This window comes from Alligator sinensis, unplaced genomic scaffold (genome assembly GCF_000455745.1).
Source record: "Alligator sinensis unplaced genomic scaffold, ASM45574v1 scaffold528_1, whole genome shotgun sequence".
NCBI classification, from domain to species: Eukaryota; Metazoa; Chordata; order Crocodylia; family Alligatoridae; genus Alligator; species Alligator sinensis.
The window spans coordinates 5,028,055-5,046,731 of record NW_005841846.1 but is presented as its reverse complement, the minus strand read 5'-3'; the positions used below and the strand labels follow the sequence as shown (position 1 = coordinate 5,046,731).

At 44.6% G+C, this 18,677-nt stretch overlaps 1 protein-coding gene across 3 annotated transcripts in view; it reads right to left on the bottom strand.

The window, feature by feature from the left end:
* Positions 1-18,677, bottom strand: part of SORBS2 (sorbin and SH3 domain containing 2) — a 434,751-nt gene that overhangs the window by 326,350 nt on the left and 89,724 nt on the right. For 2 of the 3 annotated variants that reach the window (XM_025207796.1, XM_025207802.1), the window contains exon 1: positions 16,815-17,055. The exons of the other annotated variant lie outside the window; for it this stretch is intronic. The gene's annotated coding sequence lies outside the window, so the exon portion shown is untranslated. Of the gene's footprint in view, positions 1-16,814; positions 17,056-18,677 lie in introns of those variants that run through there. 3 annotated transcript variants of the gene reach the window in all.

The window sequence follows — 18,677 nt, the reverse complement described above, 5'->3', positions numbered from 1 at the left end:
AAAGACCCAATTCAAATAATGAGGGGTCCCTTTTAACAATAGCATGTCAGGCACCTACCCAGAATTTCTGGGATCAAGAAATACCTCCATTGGGCACCCTTATTAGATTATACTTTTCTGCTATTGGTAAGCAGTGCACATGTCTCTGAAACTAAGAAAGCTTGTTTGGCCAAAAACGAAACATGCCATCAGCTTAGGAAAACCTAGCAACAATCTACCTGAAATGGGAAATAAATTAGCTTTGTATGGTAATTTTGGCAGGGGTGGCAGTTTCCCTATCCACTGGTGTGGGTGTCTTTTACGCTATCGTATTACTAAATACCACCTTAAGTCTGGAGATAGCAAGTAGTATAATCCTGGACTCCTGGGATGCATTTGTCAGACCTGTATCCAATCCCTTGAAAAGTGCTGCCTGTTTCTGTCTCAATCCATCAGTAATTACTTCAGCTTCTGTTTAGGGCTAGGTAAAGGGATTTCTGAGTTCACTGAACTCTGCTGTGGTCTTCCACAGCTGTAATCCCTACTTCTTCCTGCACACAGTCTCCCAAAGAGTCTTTCCAACATGAACAGGATGCCAGGACAAATAATAGCAACTGGGACCCTTCAGCAGTTCTTGTCATAGGCAAACGAGTTTCTTCTATTCTCCATCATTTCATTGCTACTACTCAGTGACCATGGGTCAGAGGCACTGTAGGTGTATGAGGTGTCATGTGAGAAATATTTAGTGAAAAATACACCAGGGGCATTTTGTAATACATGGCACTATGTTTTTATGTGGCAAATACTTTCAAAAAGTTGTCTAAAATGAATGGCAAAATTAAATTATATGGAGGTTGTTAAATGGCTTCCTGACCTTCTAAAATGCCCACATAGTTACTTTAATCTGTATCCCGCACTACAAAGGCAGTTTGAGAGTTTATATCATTGCATTTCTAGCTGAACAGCTTATGTATGTCATTTTTGGAAGTGCATTTTTTAGGGTGGCAGTTCTGAGAATGAAGACAAACATGCTAAATTTCATCACAGATAGTCACTGGCACTGTTTGCAATTAAACACCTCTACTCAGGAAAGTGTGACCACCATCTATGACAGGCACTGTTAGAATATTTCTAAGTATTCACCTGAATATTTCTAAGTAACTTCAGTGTCTCTATAAATAAAAAATTGAATAGCTTGGATAAGAATATTATTTAGATTTATATTAATTGATTTGTAATTTTCTGAAGATACTACATCACTATTACCACCTCATTACATAACAGAAGTGCAGCTTCCCCCTGCTTATACATACTCATTTTTCTGACATACTAAGACAGTCTCTTCTTTTGTCTCCTGTGGAGATATAAGTAGCATGTTTATGTTTTGTGATTCATCCAATACAGCAGTCAATGAGAAATTACTTCTTTTTGTATCTTGACAGCTACCACGAAATAAAACAGAAAATCCACTGCATTCCACTTAAAGTTCTGCCACCACAAAATGTTTGTCTTAATCTCTCTATTTTACTTTGAGATCCTAGCTTTTTTATCTGTACCTTTAAATTATCAAGTTTCCTAATTGCCTGCTAAAGTATACTTGCAGGACTTCTTTCCGCTCCTTGTCAACAAAGACAAGGTGCTTGAGAAATAAAATGTTGCAATAGTTAACTAGTAATAAACAAAGAGAAGGGAAGAAGGGCCCCACAGCCAAATGCACATGTGTATGCACTTTACCCTACCCATTGCTGAAGCATCAATATAAACATATTTCCATATTCTTATAGAGAAGGATACTTATGTACCTTCATCATTTACTCTGTTTTCCCAGTAAGGGTTAATTTTACTTTGATCTAGGACAGACACTGGCTGTCATACAGGCATTCATTCAAAACTTGCATGAAGATAGGGCTTCATACACTATGCATGAATTTGGGGTGCATTCTGTGTTCTGGCAGCAGCACATTCCAGAGATTATGGCCTGATATTGAGAATGCTTATCTGTGGCACAGGAAGGCTTGTCCCTGGGCCAGTTTAGATCAGGGCTGTGGATTCAGGAAAGACCTGACAGCTTTTCCAGAGTTTGGAAAGACAGGCTCTTGCTCACTGCAGAACTTTAGACTCACTGGGACAAACGTTGCATAAACCAGTTTAAGCCAAATCAATTAAGACTGATACTACATTCAACCAGGTTTGTCTCACACCGGTTTCAGTCGTCCTTAAACTGGTTTATGCGCACTGACCATCTGTTCTTAAACCGGTTTCTTAAACCAGTTTTTGGGTAATCTCTGTCCCTAGCCACTAAGACCCTTAAGCAAATCTGAGTTTGGAGCATGTATGCTTACATTATAGAAGTAAAATAGTCACGTACACATCCATCCACCAAACAGGTTACTGTATGTTTTTCAGTGGCCTTTTATTTGCAATTTTGCTGTAAAACTGAACCTTTACCTGTGTAGCACAGGTGGTTATTTTTTTAAGTTTAGTTTTTGGATGTAATAAATATGAATTAAAAACAAATCACAAATTATCAGCTCGTGTCACATCTTGACATTTTTTCTGCTTCAAAATACAACACAGTTTTTTGGTCATTACTGTTGCTAACAATGGAGGTTCTGTGTCTGACCAATAAATATCTTAAGGCTTTCTAATGAGGACCTTATTACATGGTAATTTTGGGCAGCTTCTGGAGCTCTTAACCCCTGGATTGTCTGCACATTAATACTGTCCCAGGGGAGCTGGGACGCCGAAGAAACCCTGGGCAGCAAGGAGGCTTACTTACCTCCCACAGGTCCGGAAGAGCCGGGGGAGGCGCACGCGCCAAAGACGCCAGTGCGGGCAATCAGCCGGCTGCGGCTGAGCAGTGGGGGCGGAGGACGCATCCCGGAGGGAATAAGGAGCAGCCCCACCGGGACTGCGGGGCGGTTGCTGAGGGGAGACCCCGAGAGGGAATCCCAGCGTGGAGGAGAGCAACCGCGGTTCCCGGCCACTCGGAGAGAGAGGGGCGGAGCCAGGGCAGGCTCCGAGGAAGCCGGCAACGTAACCGGCAGCAGGCTTGATTGTGGAGCTGGCTACAACACCGGCAGTGAAAATGACGACAGTGCACGCCATAGAGCCAGTGAAGGAGCCGGCGGCGTCTGGGGCACCGAAGCCCTCAGAGGAAATTGACGGCAGGGAACGCTGCTGAGCTAGTAAAGGAGCTGGCAGCATTTGGAGTGGCAGAGCCAGTGAAGGAACTGGCTGCGCCACATGTAGCGGCGCCGGTGAAGGAACCGGCGGCAGCTGGAACGGTAGTACCGGGGAGGGAGCTGACTGAACCCGGGGCAGTAGAGTTGGGGAAGGAACCAGACGCATCCTGGGTGGCAAGGCCGGTGGAGTAACCGACCACTTCGGAGGTAAGAGGACCAGGGAGAAGGTCTGAGGCAGCGACCCCAGCAGACACCATAGTGAGCCAGAGACCTGTACATAAGCGGGCAGGTCGGAGGTGAGACAACGGCGGGGGCCGGGCAGCGGTGAGGCCAAAACAGGACAGAACCACAGGTGGCGAGTGGCTGGGGGCCCCCAAAGACCACCCGCTAGGGACCGTGGCAACTCTGGTGGCTACCCCAAGGGAGGACCCCCCACTGAGATTACATTCAAAGTCGTGGCAGACGAGTTCAGGGGTCCTCCCGACCTCAACAGAGGTAGCCTTCGGGGCCCATCTGTAAGCCCGGGGTCCATAAAATCTAGGGACCGGGTGAGGGCGGCGCAGGAGCACCTGCTAGAGCGGAGGCGGGTACAAATACCTTAAAGTGGTTTTAAGCACTTGTAATATAGCTCAAGATGATGCCACTCCTGGGCAGGAGTCTCTCTGATCTGCACTACCCAGCTCCTCTTCCACTAAGGTGCGGTCATTCCCCACAGAGGTGCTGTCCAAGTTGAAGTCCTCCACTATCCGAGGATCTCTCACACCACCTCCCATAGAGCAGGGATAAAAGCCTGTCCCAACTCACCAGCTCTGTAGTGACAACTCACAGCTACAGCTCCCAGTCCTGCCCCTGCTCACCAGGCCTCTAGTGACAAGTCACAGCTGTGCAGGTGTGCGGCAGTCACAAGTTTCTAGACTAAGGGTGTGACTGCTCCAAACTCCAAGCTAGCACTAAGAATGATCAACATTTGTGCAGCTCACAGTATAAAGTGTAACAAAGTCCTGAGACTCCAAAAAATGGTAATAGATAGGGACCTAATTCACAGGAGCTACCCTCATGATGTTCTGAGCACAATGCAGGCCCAGACAGCCATTTCATGGGTAGATTGGTTCTGATTGGCTAAGGGCCCCCAGTGGTCATGCCTCGTTGCTGACTGGCTGCAAGGGCCATCTGTGAAGCAGCCCTGCCCCTCCCCACAGATTGGTGGAGAGGGGAGGGGGGCACATGACAGCCCATCTTGCCCACAGCCCTTGAGTGGGCAGCCCCCTCCTCCCTACTTCCCTGCTCTGCCAGGCTGCTACAGCATGCTGAGGACTGCTGGTTCCCTCTGAGGATCCAGCATTTTCTCTTTCATAAGGTTTTTTTTTCCTGAGGATGTCACGGGCATTGCTCAGATTTCACAGGTAATACCAGATTTAGTGGAATCCATGACATCGTGAATCTGGTTGGTCCCTAGTAATAGGAAAGCACTGCTTTCAGGTGCAATCACCTTGTAAAGGTAAATTTGTACCTGAAATGGTTGCAGAGGACAGAAGGGCATACAATATTTCACCTGAAAGCACCCAATGTCTTTTACACTTGCTTTGAGACGTGACAGCAATTGTAGGGGAGTAAATTAGACTAGTCAAAAACTGAGTATACGATGATGTAATAGGCATTCCAAAGCTAAACAAAGAGTGCATGCTGAGAATGAGATAGCATTCCTAATTTTCTGGGACAAGCGGCAGAACAAAAGTACCACTAATAGTGCATTTAGTATACAACAGAGGACTTTTCCCTGCTTTTACCCAGTTTGGGGAAAAACACAAATGAACAAACAAAACCTCATGCTTCATTAATGTTAGTTGCTACCAGCTTATCCTTGGTTAGATGACTCCAGTCTCTATCCCAATACTGCAGGCAGATTTGACAAAATAGCATGTTTCCTATAGACCTGTGTCATTTTAGATAGCTCTTACCAGGACCTGTCAAAATGATGATAATTAATTATCTTTCTAACAAGAACAGAAGTATGTGCCGCAGCTGCAACTTATTGCATTAAGGTCAGTGTACTGGTATAGTTATCATTTTCACTGATCATTTAGGTATTGCTTATCAGGGCCATCATCATGATTTTTTATTCAGATTTTATGATAGCCTGACAGCTTTTCAAAGGAGCACTGGATAATCCCTTTTTCACACATATCTGGTAGTTGCCCTGGAGTATGTAAAGTATGAAGCCTGGTATTGGTTCATTTAGGTCCTTTTGTTGCTATTGTCAGCTTGTATTTTTAAATAGGCAGACAAAATTCTTTGGGTAAATGTGATATCTTTTATGAGACCAATTAAATGGCCAGAAAAATTATTCTTTGCAAGCTTTTGGGTACAAATACCCTTCTTAAATCTCTTTCATCTTGTCCCCTGCCTCTGTGTGTGAGCAAGAGTAAGAGTAGGAGAGAGAGGAGAGAGATTTTGGTAAATATTTTAATTGACTTCAGATGAAAAATGTATGGTTTAAAATAATGTTTAATATTCACTAACCCAATCATTTAACACACAAAAGAAATATTATTTTTGACATGGCTTGGATGAATGTAGTGATTCTGATTGGCTTGTGGCAAATAGAGTTGACATTATCTTCCGTCATACAGACTGCTTGGATGGAATTTTTAAAGACACCAGACCACAGGCTTCCCAACAGCTTCCACTGAGGCAAATCTCCCACTGATTTCAATGAGGTTAGCCAACACTGCATGCTATTGAAAGTCTTTCCCCAGAGTTATATAGCCTCTTCATCAACTGAATGACTGTGTCAGATTGCAAGGTTTGTTTGTTTGAAAAACCCCCCAAACAAAACAAAACTAACTAGACCACACCTGCAAGACATTCTTTTTTTGTTATACCAAGTGTACATGCACAATGAAGTGTACTCATGAACCTCACCTGCTGCCACTGAAGTCAGTGACATGATACTACAGACTTAACTGGGCATCATATCAAGCCCTAGGCATATATTTAAACTCCATGAAGACCTCTGAGAATGCCTGGATAGTGCCTGGCAATTGCATACTTGTTTTCAGTTGCATGCCACAGTCTCACTCTGCTTTTGAAACATGCTGCAGGAGCAGCAGTGAGGACATTTTAAGTCCCCTGAGCAGGTAAGAATCCCTCCTTCTCAGCACTTCCTCCCTTCCCCTCCTCTCCCCTGTCCACCAGTGCCACTGTCCCCAGCCTACAAAGGGGTGGGGCTTCAGAGCAGCTTCGGCTCCACTCCAGATGGACAATGTAGGAAGGCTTAACTCTGGGCAGAAGCAGTGGTGGGCACGTTCCCCCTCCCTGCCTGGTTCTCCTGGTTGTTCCCTCCCAGCCTAGGAGCAGGACAGAGAGGGAGAATCTGTCTTCTAGTGCTGCTGTCCCCAGCGTAGCCTTGCTCCCTGCACAGCTGCTCCATACAACTGCAGCTGCAGCAGGGCGGGAATGCTTGGGACAGTGGCCCTTTCCTCTAAGTGGAGAGTGTGAATGGGGTATTGGGAAGGGAGGTGCCCCTGAGAAAGCAGGAGACGGAAAGGGCTGCCAGGGGTGGTGGGGGGGTGGTCTTACTTGATTTGGTGACTTAAAGTCCCTGGATGTGTGATCTGCCAACCTGGTGGGAGGGGGAAGAGGCTGAGAGCAGGGGAATGCAGTGCTGTTTGCTACTTCTGCACCCCCCAACCCTTTTTAAAATCCTGGATCCATCTATAGTTCCTCTGAATAATGGTAAAGGGAGTTGTCAATATATGATCAACTAATCTGCTGGCAGCAGTTTTTAACAGAATCTGCAGCTTCATCTTCATTTACATTAGCCATAGAATCAAAGGCAGGACCCATTGCCCTTTAGTAATCGAATTGTTTGTGGTCTTGGGATTAATACAGCCATACACCACAATAACCAAAGGGAATGATTCACTCCACAAAGTCACACTAAGAACAGAAAATCTCTCATTTCTTATCAATCTGATTTTTCTGCTCAAAATATCAGATTGTATGTAGCTTGTTCAATTTTTGAAGCTTTTGATAATCTGAACAAATACAAAAGTACATTTGATTCACAAGATTTTAGTAGGATTTGAGTCCTTTCAACCCCCAAATCTCCTCAAGCACCTGACCAGTATGCTACAAACAGGCAAGTTGCAACAAAAAACCCAACTATAGGAGCCTAACTAGGGAGGGGCAAGCAGGGCACCCTGCCTTATAGAGGGTGTCAAAACTACTGCCCCCACCCCAGGACCCTTTGCTATGGCAGGCAGAGCCCCACACCACCCAAGCCAAGCAGCCCTGCATTCTGTAGTGTATGGGGCTGTAGCTGAGGGGGAGGCTCATTGCATACCAGCTGCACCAGCCCCACAGTGGGAGCTCCCCTGGTGTCTTGTTTTCCTTGATACCCTGGGCATGGAGCTGCACTTCCCATGGTAAAGTCCCAGGTGGGAGGGGGTGCCATTCAGCTCAACCCCTCCCCCCATACCCTACAGGATGCCAGGTTGTCCTGGTTCTATGGCTGGTTGGCATGGGGCTGTGCCTGCTGCTACAAAGGCTTTCCATATGGTGGGGGGTACAAAGCCTTTCAATATGGTGGGGCCCTTCCTGTGCCTCCTGCTGAGCTTGCTCATGAGCTGCAGCAACAGAGCACTTGCTACTACAGTCACAGAAGCTGCCACCAGAGTGCAGAGAAAGCATGGGAAGGTCAGAGTCTTTGCCCCTCTCTCCTCCTGCTCCACTGCAGTCATTCCCCATTGGTCAGCACTGCTATTGTTGTATCCAGGTGCCCAATTTATTGACCTAGAGCCCAACCAGCTAGGTCAGTGGGAACCAACTTTTTGGCAGGCATGGCACAAATTAACCCACTTTGATCTTGTTCCCCTTCCTGATCTGCTGCTCTGCTTTTACCTTCCTGCCTGATCTGCCACTGTGCTGCCTGTCCATGCCTGATGTGTGATATGCCCCACACAGAGGCTGCCTGTGCTATTTGCAGCACATGTCCTACAGAGGGGCCACTCCTGGGCTAGGCTCTATGTGCAAAGAATAAAAAATTCAGAGTTTCCAGGCTACTGCATTTGCATGCTGCAAAACATAGGTATTTTGCCATAGATTTCAGGTCCACAGAGTAAACAGGTGGCTGTTCTAAAAGGAAGATAGTTGAAGTGGCTTAATGAGGAAGCACAAGAATTGTGTTATGCTGTCTATAAAGCAAGTAAACCTCTTCATAGGTAAACTGAAGGGCTAGGGACAGAAATTACGCTTAAACCAGTAAAAGTGATTGGAAACCGGGTCAAACCTATAACAGAACAGAAGTTCAGTGCATGTAAACTGCTTTCAAAATGGCCAAAACTGGTTTAAGATAAACCTGGATGGATGTAGTATCAGACTTAACTGATTTAGGTTAAAGCAGCCTATGGAACTTCTGTCCCAGACCCCCTCCCAACTCAAGTTAAGTCACAGTCCCCTGACATCCTAAGTGCCTTTGCAGGGAGGGGAGCTGGAACATAGCTCACTTGTCTAGCCCGGCGCCTATCTGGCCCTGCCCCTGAGTGGGAATGGGTTCAGTTCCCCCCACCATAGCCCAGCCTGGCCTTGCTGCTTGGCATGAGGCCCCCATGGCTGCCTGCTCTGTCTTTCTGGCTGCCACTAGTACTGGGCTCTGGTGGGATATATTGGGTGGGGTGGGGGTTTGCACCAGGTAGCAGGGGGTTTGTCGGGTAGCAGGGCCCAGTCCTGCCCTTTATGGAGCTAGCCTGGCCCTGCCGTCCAGCACAAGCCCCTAACCCACCTGGCATGTCCTGCCAGAGCCCAGCACCATCAACAGCAGCAGGACACAGTGGTCAACCTTGCATGGGTTGTATCGAGTAGCAGAGCTAGGATAGCTCAAAAAAAGGCAAGATTGTACTCTGCTGCCTAGTACGAGTTTCCCAGGGCTGCCCGCTGTGTTCTGCCAGCTGCCGCTGATGCTGGGCTTCAGTGGGACATACCAGGTGGGCCAGGGACTTGTGGCAGGTGGCTGGGCTTGATCCTGCCCTTTATGGAGCCAGCCTAGGTCTGCCACCTGGCACATGCCCCCAGCCTGCCTGGAGCGTCCTGCCAGAGCCTGGCACCAGCAGCAACCAGCAGGATGCAGCAGGCAGCCCTGGGAGCTTGCCCCCATGTGGGTAGATGCCCTGCTTGGGGGCAGCTGTGGATAAGAGACTGTTTCTCCCCCTGCAGGAGACAGCAGGGGGTTGGGGACATGTGCCAGCCAGCGAAGCAGGGATGGTCCGGCAGGTTGGGAGGTGTGCTTTAGCACCCCCAACCTTTTGGTTTAGGCCAGTGCAGGCCTTTGCCTCCTTTCCCCAACTAAAAAGTAAATGTCTTACATTCATTATAAATTCAATCTACACAGCTTAAAGAAAACTGCATAGATTGAATCAATCCCGTCTCAGGCTTTTTGACTGTCTGTAGTTAGTCACGAAAAAGAATGATTTTGGCACATGTTCTAAAACTGATGTTACAGGGCTGTTTGCTATGCACCACAGTTGCATAAGACAATTACATTTAGATAATCTGATAACAGCAAATATTACACAAGTGTTCACTTTGGCAAACAGCAGGAAGATGAGCTCAAAAACATTTCTCTCACCTTGTATCCTGATCTCACACAGATTTCTCCTTTAATTCTCAAATAAAGAGATTTGGGCAAGTGAAAAAGGCTGTGTTGTGTAAAGAGGTTGAAAGCCTACAAATAAACTTCAAGACCATCCATTACTTCATAGTTTTAAATAGACAAATATATGATGTAACCTGAAATACTAGAATACTCATAGCTCTAGATATTGTGGAGTCAATATACAAGATTCTAAACGTCTTCACTATTTTACTGGGAAAATATCTAAACTAATTGAATCAGTGGTGCTCAACTGGAAGCCTGTAGGCTGAATCCAGCCCATGGGACCATGTCATTTGGACAACAGGAGTCACTGTGGCTGCTTATACACATGCTCATTCGCATTCTAATTAGAACACATAAGAGCAGGCTCGATTAATCAGGTCTGTTCCATGTTCTAATCAGAACACTCTAGAGTCACTTCACCATCACATGTATCTTAATTTAGATAAAGTGCCCCGGTACATTTAAAAATGTCCCTGGAGACCACCACATTTCCAGACCTGTGGAGAGCCCTGTGTGACAGAACACATCATGCATGGGGTCACTCTGCAGCTGGATCTGGTACGTGGGGCAGGCCAGCGTGTGGGGCCACACCATACCCCAATCCAGGATGCTGACTCTACACTGGATTGAGCCCATGGACCTGCCCATGGGATCTGGCTCACAGACCAGCCACATGCTAATCAGCCCATGAGGCCAGAAGGTTGAGTATCACTGATTTAGAATAAAATAAAATAAATCAAATAAATAGAAAGGTAGGATTTGTATGACATGTGAAAAGAATGATTTTTAGCTATGGAAGAGCTTGGCAATTCCTACTGACTTCCTAAAAGAAAAAAACACAAGGATTCCTGAGTTGAAAGAAAACTACAAGGCAACAGAGAATATACAAATAAGACTGGTTTGCACAAAAAACAAACAAACAGAATGAGCTGTTACTCGGTGCACTAAATTGCACTGACCATGTTTAAATTGCAGACAGAGACAAGTTGTATTCAGCAGTTTCAGAAACTACAGTTAAACCAGATTTTGACTTAAAGTGTTATCTTCATATTAAAGAAGATAAATATACATATAGTAAATAAAACCCTCACTCAGTAGATGATATCTTTTTCAGGCAAGCAGTTATTCATGTGGAAAAAATGGAAATTATGATATCTTTTTCCCTAAACTTCTATGACTCTAGTATAAATGAATGTAATGTGCTTGATACTGCAGCCCTTCTATTTTAAGGGAGCTTTTAGATTGCACGTATGGTATATTTACATGCAACTGGAAGCAGTGCTTAAATACCAGCTACTAACTCAGGGGATTAGGATTAATATTAAATCCTCATCCTGACTAGTTTGAAGGTGCCTGGGAACGGAACTCTTGAAATAAACTCTCCTCCTGGCCCAGCTTCCCAGAGGATGCAACTCACATTATTCATTACACTACAAGAATGAGAATTTATTTGGACAGTACCTTTGAACTATGGAATCATGTTTCATGAGAGGTGGTTTCCCCATTCCCAATCCCTTTCCCCCTCCTGTTTTAGGCCTAGGTCTACGAAGGGAGTGAAGCTATTTGAGGGCAAATACTGCAATGTTTTAAGAGCCTGGTTTCTGGATTAGGAGCAACAACCTGTATTGGGCACCTGGGCTCCTATACATTGCATGGGGAAGTTACATAGCTCCAAACAGTCATCACAACTGCCAGGATACCAAAAAGGAAACCGCACCTCTTCCTAGGTAGCACATACTTATCTCACTTTTAAAGTGGAGTTGAAGGAAGAATGGTTGTGCTCCCTCATTAACCACAAGTTCAGTGTTCAGAGCATTAACTCAAGAAATAGGAGATGAGAGTTCAAATTCCCTCCTATCAGTAGTGTAACTAGGGATGGGTGTGACAGGAGGGAGTGTCAGACAGAGGCCCTCCAGGGAGTATTCACATTCCTCACCACCAAGGTGAGAATTGGACCGAGACAGCAGGACTTGAGGTGGGTTTGGTGAATCTGGGGCAGATGCCGCTGCTGCAGGGGAGGTGTAACCGAGCAGACTTTAGATGTTATTTCTCTTCTCCTGCAGCTGCCATTTTCTTTGCCAACCAATTTACCTTTGTTGATTGTGTGACCAGGGATGACATTTGGTAGCACTTAGTGATGGGTGTGAGGGTGGGTCCCTATATCTAGCAGTTGCTCTATTAACTCTCTAACTTCTGACTGTCAACCCTCCTGCAGCCGTGATCCTCCCACCTGCGGCAGCAGCTATTTACTAGGGCTGTGCGAAAGAGCACAATTTTGTTTTGACTTCCATTTCACTGGGACAGTGTTTTGTTTCAAGTTTCATTTCATTTCGAAGCACTGTTCCATTTTGTTTAGTCAAAACTGTTTCCCGGATTCAACGCTGTTTTGGCGTTTCACCCATAGGCTATAAAGGGGAATCACAAAACTGCCTATAACTTTGTCATTTCTTGCCTTTTGAATGAAAATAGTAGGAAGGGTAGCCTCTGCTGCGGCCACAAAGCCAGCCAAGTTTTAAGGAGATAGGTGCAGGGATTTCTGGGAAACTGCACCTCAAATTCTTGAAAGCAAAACTCATGTCACTTGTAAGTGTGCAGGCACAAGGGAGTGAAAACAGCAGGCATGGTAGCCCCTGCTGAGGCCATGAAGCCTGCCAGGTTTCAAGGAGACAGGTACAGGGGCTTCTGGGAAACTACATCTCAAGCCTCAAGCTTCTGACAAGCAAAACTTGTGACCTGTGAATGTGTGTGTATGTTAAGGCACAGCTGTTTTTCTGTCCCTTCCCCAGAGCACTGGGATTGGAAGGAACACCAGGGAAGGATCACAGTCACTGGCCAGCTACACATGTCAGTATCAGAGCAGTCCTTCCCCACCTCTTCCCCCTCCCTCTGCTTAGTTTCTGATTCCCTGCAAGCATTCTCTCCTTGTCTCTGGTTGTTCTGACTAAAAACTTATATTACTATCCTGTGTGCTGAAAACCTGGAATAAATCCATGTTAAGATCTCCAGAAGAAGAGACAGCATGTTTTGAAACTATAATCTAAAACTGTGCATTGCTAGCTAAGCAAAAGCCAGATGATTGAGCACTAGGAACAGCAGTTAGAAGTGAGGGCCTCTCTACATGTTATATTTATGCCATGATTGTATTAATAGTCATTAAATGACTAACCAGCTGCAACAATGATCTATGTATCATATAGACCATATTTATGGCTGGTTTATATGCTCCTTAAACTAATCATGTGGCATGTCCCAGGGTACCCCAGGGCCAGTGCAGACACTCAGCTGATTGTTGGGCCCAACCACAGCTGGATTAATATGTAGGCAAACTAGGCACATGCCTAGGGCCCTGAGCTGCTGGGGGAGGTGGGAGAGGAGACCTTTCCTCTGTTGCGGTGGCGTGAATGGCCTCATTTGCCTTCCTTCCTTTCCCCTCCCTTCCACTGGCCTCGTCACCACAGCGGCTGCTGTGTTTGCCTAGGGTCCACTAAAGTGCTAATACAGCCCTGGCCCCAACCCTGGCGTAGCTTGGAGTCTCAAATGAGCCCTGGTGCTGTGTTAAGCTAGAGCTAACAATCAGCAGGGGCACAGCCCTGAGTCATGGGGGGTTGCAGGCACACAGCTTTTAACTTGCCAGTGCACGTGGAGCCCAGGCGCATTCTGCACTGGAAAGTAGGAAGGTTATAATTTGGATCTGATCTCTGATCCCAAAGTCACACCCCCTACCATGTACATGAGACACAGAAGGTGGCCTGATTGTTTGGATCAGGGGTCAGACCCCAGGTCACCTTTGAATGAATGTGTGCCAGAGGCATAGAAGTATTCTCCACAAGTCATGTCAAGTTTGATAGCAAGTTAACCTATCCTCTTTTTCCCCCTTCGCTTACACTGAAGCTCCTTCTTCTAAAGAAAATGGGCTCCCAACCTCTCAGTTTCCTATATGTCAACTCAGTGCCTTTTGGGATGCTTTGGCACTAAATGAAAGGTGACAAAAATGAATTCAAGATATTCTGGAGTGCACTTTTACTAGGACAAAAGTGAGTGATCACATCTTCTTAGCTAACACTTATTGTTACTGTACTATTGAAAATAAGGCAGGCTGTTAGCATAAAAATGGCAAGACACTCCTGTGTAAGACACATTGTGTTCTTAGTGAGGACAAGGTCTCAGAGATATCAAAATGGGCTGTGACTTTTTTCATTAGTGAAGTGTCTCAGTCAGAAAGACTAAACCATTAGATTGCTACATGGTATTGTCATTTCTTGTAAGCAAGTCAGCTGAACTGCAGGATATGAAGTCTGACAGTACAAGCATCACACTACTGTTCTGCTCATCTCACTAACACTATCAGACACTTTTCAGCTTGGACTGCATGAGTCTGTCATCTCTATTTAAAAACACAACTTGGGAATTCATCATCAACTCATGACAAGTGCTATATTGAGCTGAAATAAATTACACCACGTTAGCTACCACACTTTCACTCAATTTAAGAATTTATCCATTAGAAGTGTTTAAATTGTGCATGCATGTATGTGTGTATACACAAACACACACACAATATAATATATACAATATTTGTCTGTGTGTATGCATGTATGTGTGTGTTTATATATCCATGTATGAACAAATATTTATGAATAAATAAATAACAGTGTTCATGAAATGCACACTGAAGTGCAGCACCCAGCCTGGAGAATGAAGCCCTCTGGTCTGCCACGGCTGTATGTATTCTCTGGCAGGAGGCAATGCAAGTTTCCCTGTGATACTCCACTTGACAAAGTTCAACCTTCTTCCTTGTTTTGGTGTCACACCTATCAACATGAGGCTCTCATGAGACCTTGTAAACTAGAAGTCAAGTTCAAATCTCATGGGGGCACTTAAGAAAAGGGCTCTTTGTTGGAAATGACAGCCTGGGCCGCAAGCATGTCAGTTTGTCTAAGAAGAACTTCCCCGTTAGGGGTTCAGGCACACAAGGACAGGAGTGGATTTACCAGGAGTGGGATGTGGACCCATGCACATGCACACATGCTAAAACTTTCCTGACATTCTGTGTGAAAAAGTGGAAAAAGAAATTGAGCGGGAGCACGGCGGTTCCGGAGCAACTGCTTGCTGCGCATAAAAGAGCCTGGCATGAGACCACGTGGGGTGGAGGCAGAGAGGGGAGTGAGAAGCATCCCCTCCGAGAGAGAGTGGAGAGAGGGCTACGGAGCTGGGGAGCTCCGAGAGTTTGGTCTAGTGTGTTGGAGAAGGCTGGACGAAGAAAGGAAGCAGGGAACCAACTGAAGATTTCCTGGAGAAGAAATAGAGGTGTGAAGAAGGGAGAAGCCACTTTTGTAAAAATAGTTATGAGTGTAAAAGAACCTGAAAAAGAATAAAAAGAATAGTTCAGCTACACACGACTGTGATTTGTGTAATATTCTTAATTCAGGCGCCGGGCAAGAAGGGCATCAGATAAGTGAACCACTGCCAGAAACTGCAAGAGGTTGCCAGTGACCTACTGCGGAGATAATACCTCCCGAATAATAACATCAAAATTAAAGAAGACGTGGCAGGAAAGAGTCAGAACAGACACAAGAGGGAAGAGGCAAGGCAGTGAGAGAAACTGTCACATTCTGGAACAGCTTTTCGTCTCTTGGGCAGCAAGGATGGAATAGGGGGTGAGCACAAAGCAAATTTGCTTTTGAGGACGGAGCTCAATAAGTTTATGGAAGTGATTGTATTAAGTGATGCTTGATTTTATGACCAGGAGTTACCTTCTTGTCCTATGTTCCTAAGAGCATCCGAGCACCTGAAGGGATCACTATGGATTGCCTGAGACCAAACATCCAACAGTTAATAATAATTTCCAAATCCAGCTTAGGACAACTGACTGAAACCTATTACCTTAGAAGCAAAAGCTTCTGTGTATAACTGGTAATTTGAGCTCCCTTACCTCTCATTTTAGGTATTTTATGAGCTAAAACATGTTTTTATTAAAATAAAAAATGAATAGTAGTTTACCTTGTTAACAATTATATTCCTATCATTATCACAACAGTAAGCATTCAAAAAAATCAAAGCAAATTGCAAGTCATAAGACATTATTATTTTAAACGTTGACATTAAAAAATATCAAAATTAAGGATAATAAATTTCTCAGGGTTTACATATGTAAGCCTTTCTTCACAACTGCAACAATTGGAGACTTCCCTTTTCAATGAAAGCTGAAACTCTCACATAGTCATACAAAACTAGGAGCTGGCCCTTAAAGAAAAATCACACAAAATAAACAAAACCCACACATAATCTATAAGCTTGCATTTAAATAAGAGAATTGCAACATTGAAATAAAAATTTGTAAAACATCAGCTACCAGCACGAGAAGGGGTGCAGAAGGACAGGAGTCCTAAAATGGCCAAATAATTGTTACTGGAATGTTATGAATGGAAGAATAAATCACAAGACTTACTATGCAGTGTCACGCAGAAGCGTCAATCATAGATTTGGTGAAGCTTTGACTATTAGCTGGTAGTCCTGGGATTGCTTATAATGTTGGACAGTACTATGAAATATGGAAAGTGACTTTCAAGTAGGAATTTTCTGGACTTAGATGCATTTTCTTATATTGCATCAGCAGAAGAAATTAATATTTTAAATGGTTTAATAAACATTTTCTTATCACATATGAAATTTGTACAAAAATGTGCTGTTAAAGTGGTACCACTAAGTTAATGGTGCTTTAAACCATACTGCGACATATAGTTTTCATAGGATGGATGTTGCATCAAAATAAAGAAAACAAGTAAATATTATCAGACAATAAAATGAAATGGTAATAACACAACAGGAAAAGGTCATTAAATACAAAACCTTTGTACATGGGTTTGACTGGCTTTCTCTGCTAGAATCATTGTGAAATATTGGCCCATGTACAAACATGGTACTTTCCCCACCTTTTTGGATATTTTTTTTAACATCCATGGATATAAGCAGGTAATGATAATTTGATTACTTACATGTCTTTCTTAAATTGTAATCAGTTCTGTGACAGGTAGATGACTGTCTTTCTAGCCTAGGGAGTATTCATTTCTATGCCCAAATCTCTTTCAGGACCAGTCTTATTCCACAACAAAAACTTAAGGAAAGCAAACAAAACAGTTCTCTGACCACCTGGACTTTCTATTCCTTCCCTTCAATTCCCTTGCTTCAGACTTCACTTCACTCCTATAGCTTCTCTGCAATAATCTCAAGTTCTTCATAAAGAACACCTGACCATTTCCCAACTGGGTGTAATAAGTAGACAGATTAGGCTAACCCCAGCCCCCAGTCTTTAAAGGAGCAGGCCACTCTGTTCCATGAGTATTCCTAAATTACTTTTTACAATGATATCCAGGAGTCTTCAGATAAGACTGAATATCATTCCATTAAAAGCATTGCCTCAGGGATCTATTGGTGTAAGGTTCTCAGCATAAATTATCAAGAGACTGAATTTAGATTAACAGCTGATAAATGGTGGTATAGGACTCAGGACCATATTTGCCTATATCTGGGCATGTCTACATGTGCCTTTACATGCACCTTAAATTGGCATGTGTAGATGTACCCTCTATGACCCCTAGACACAAATTCCTAGCCAAATTTCAGATGGTTATAAACTTCAAACATGCATTGACTTAAATTAAGAGATCCAATGCCTTTAATATCAACTTCTTTGTTTAATACTGAAGTGCAGTACAGAAACATCAATTTTTTCTTGAACTGCTATATGGATAAAACACGATTTCCTTTGCATGCAGTTCATAAGAGGCTATTTATCTTGCATGGTGATCAGGAGAGGTCCTGGATGATTGGAAAAGGGCAAATATAGTGTCCATATTTAAGAAAGGGAAAAAGTAGAATCCAGGGAACTACAGACCAGTCAGCATCACCTCAGTCCCTAGAAAAATCATGGAGAAGATCCTCAAGGAATCCATTTCTAATCACTTGGAGGAGAAAAAGGTGATTAGGAATCAGGGATTCACCAGGGGCAAGTCATGCCTGACCAACCTGATTGCCTGCTATGATGAGATGACTGGCTCTGTGGATCTGAGGAGACCAGTGGATGTGGTATACCTTGCTTTTAGCAAGTCTTTTGATACGGTCTCACAGGCAAGCTAAGGAAGTATGGGCTAGATGAATGGACTGTAAAGTGGATAGAAAACTGGCTGAAGCATCGGGCTCAAAGGGTAAAAATCAATGGCCTGATGTCTAGTTGGCAGCTGGTATCAAGTGGAGTGTCCCTGGGGTTAGTCCTGAGGTTGGTTTTGTTCAATGTCTTCATCAACAACCTGGAAGATGGCATACAGTAGACCCTCAGCAAGTTTTCAGATGACACCAAGCTGAGGGGAGAAGTAGATATGCTGGAGGGTAGGGCTAGGATTCAGAGTGACCTAGAGAAATTGGAGGACTGGGCCAAAAGCAATTTCATGAGGTTCAACAAAGCCTGACCTCTATCCTGAGGAAGGTCTTGGAAAAGATTATTAAAGAGGCCATCCTTAACAGACTGGCTGACGGCAACATCCTGAGGGATAGCCAGCACGGGTTTGTTAAGGGTAGGTCTTGCTTGACCAATCTCATTTCCTTTTATGACCAGGTGACCTATCACCTGGACAAGGGGGAAGAGATTGATGTCATATATCTTGACTTTAAAAAAGCCTTCGATCTGGTATCCCATGATCATCTCTTGGCAAAACTGGCTAACAATGGCCTCAGCCTCACCACAATCCGCTAGCTAGGGAATTGGCTCTGTGGTAGGACCCAGAGGGTGGTGGTTGACAGAAGTCAATCGTCGAGTGCGCTGTGACCAGTGGGGTCCCTCAAGGCTCTGTCCTAGGGCCTAT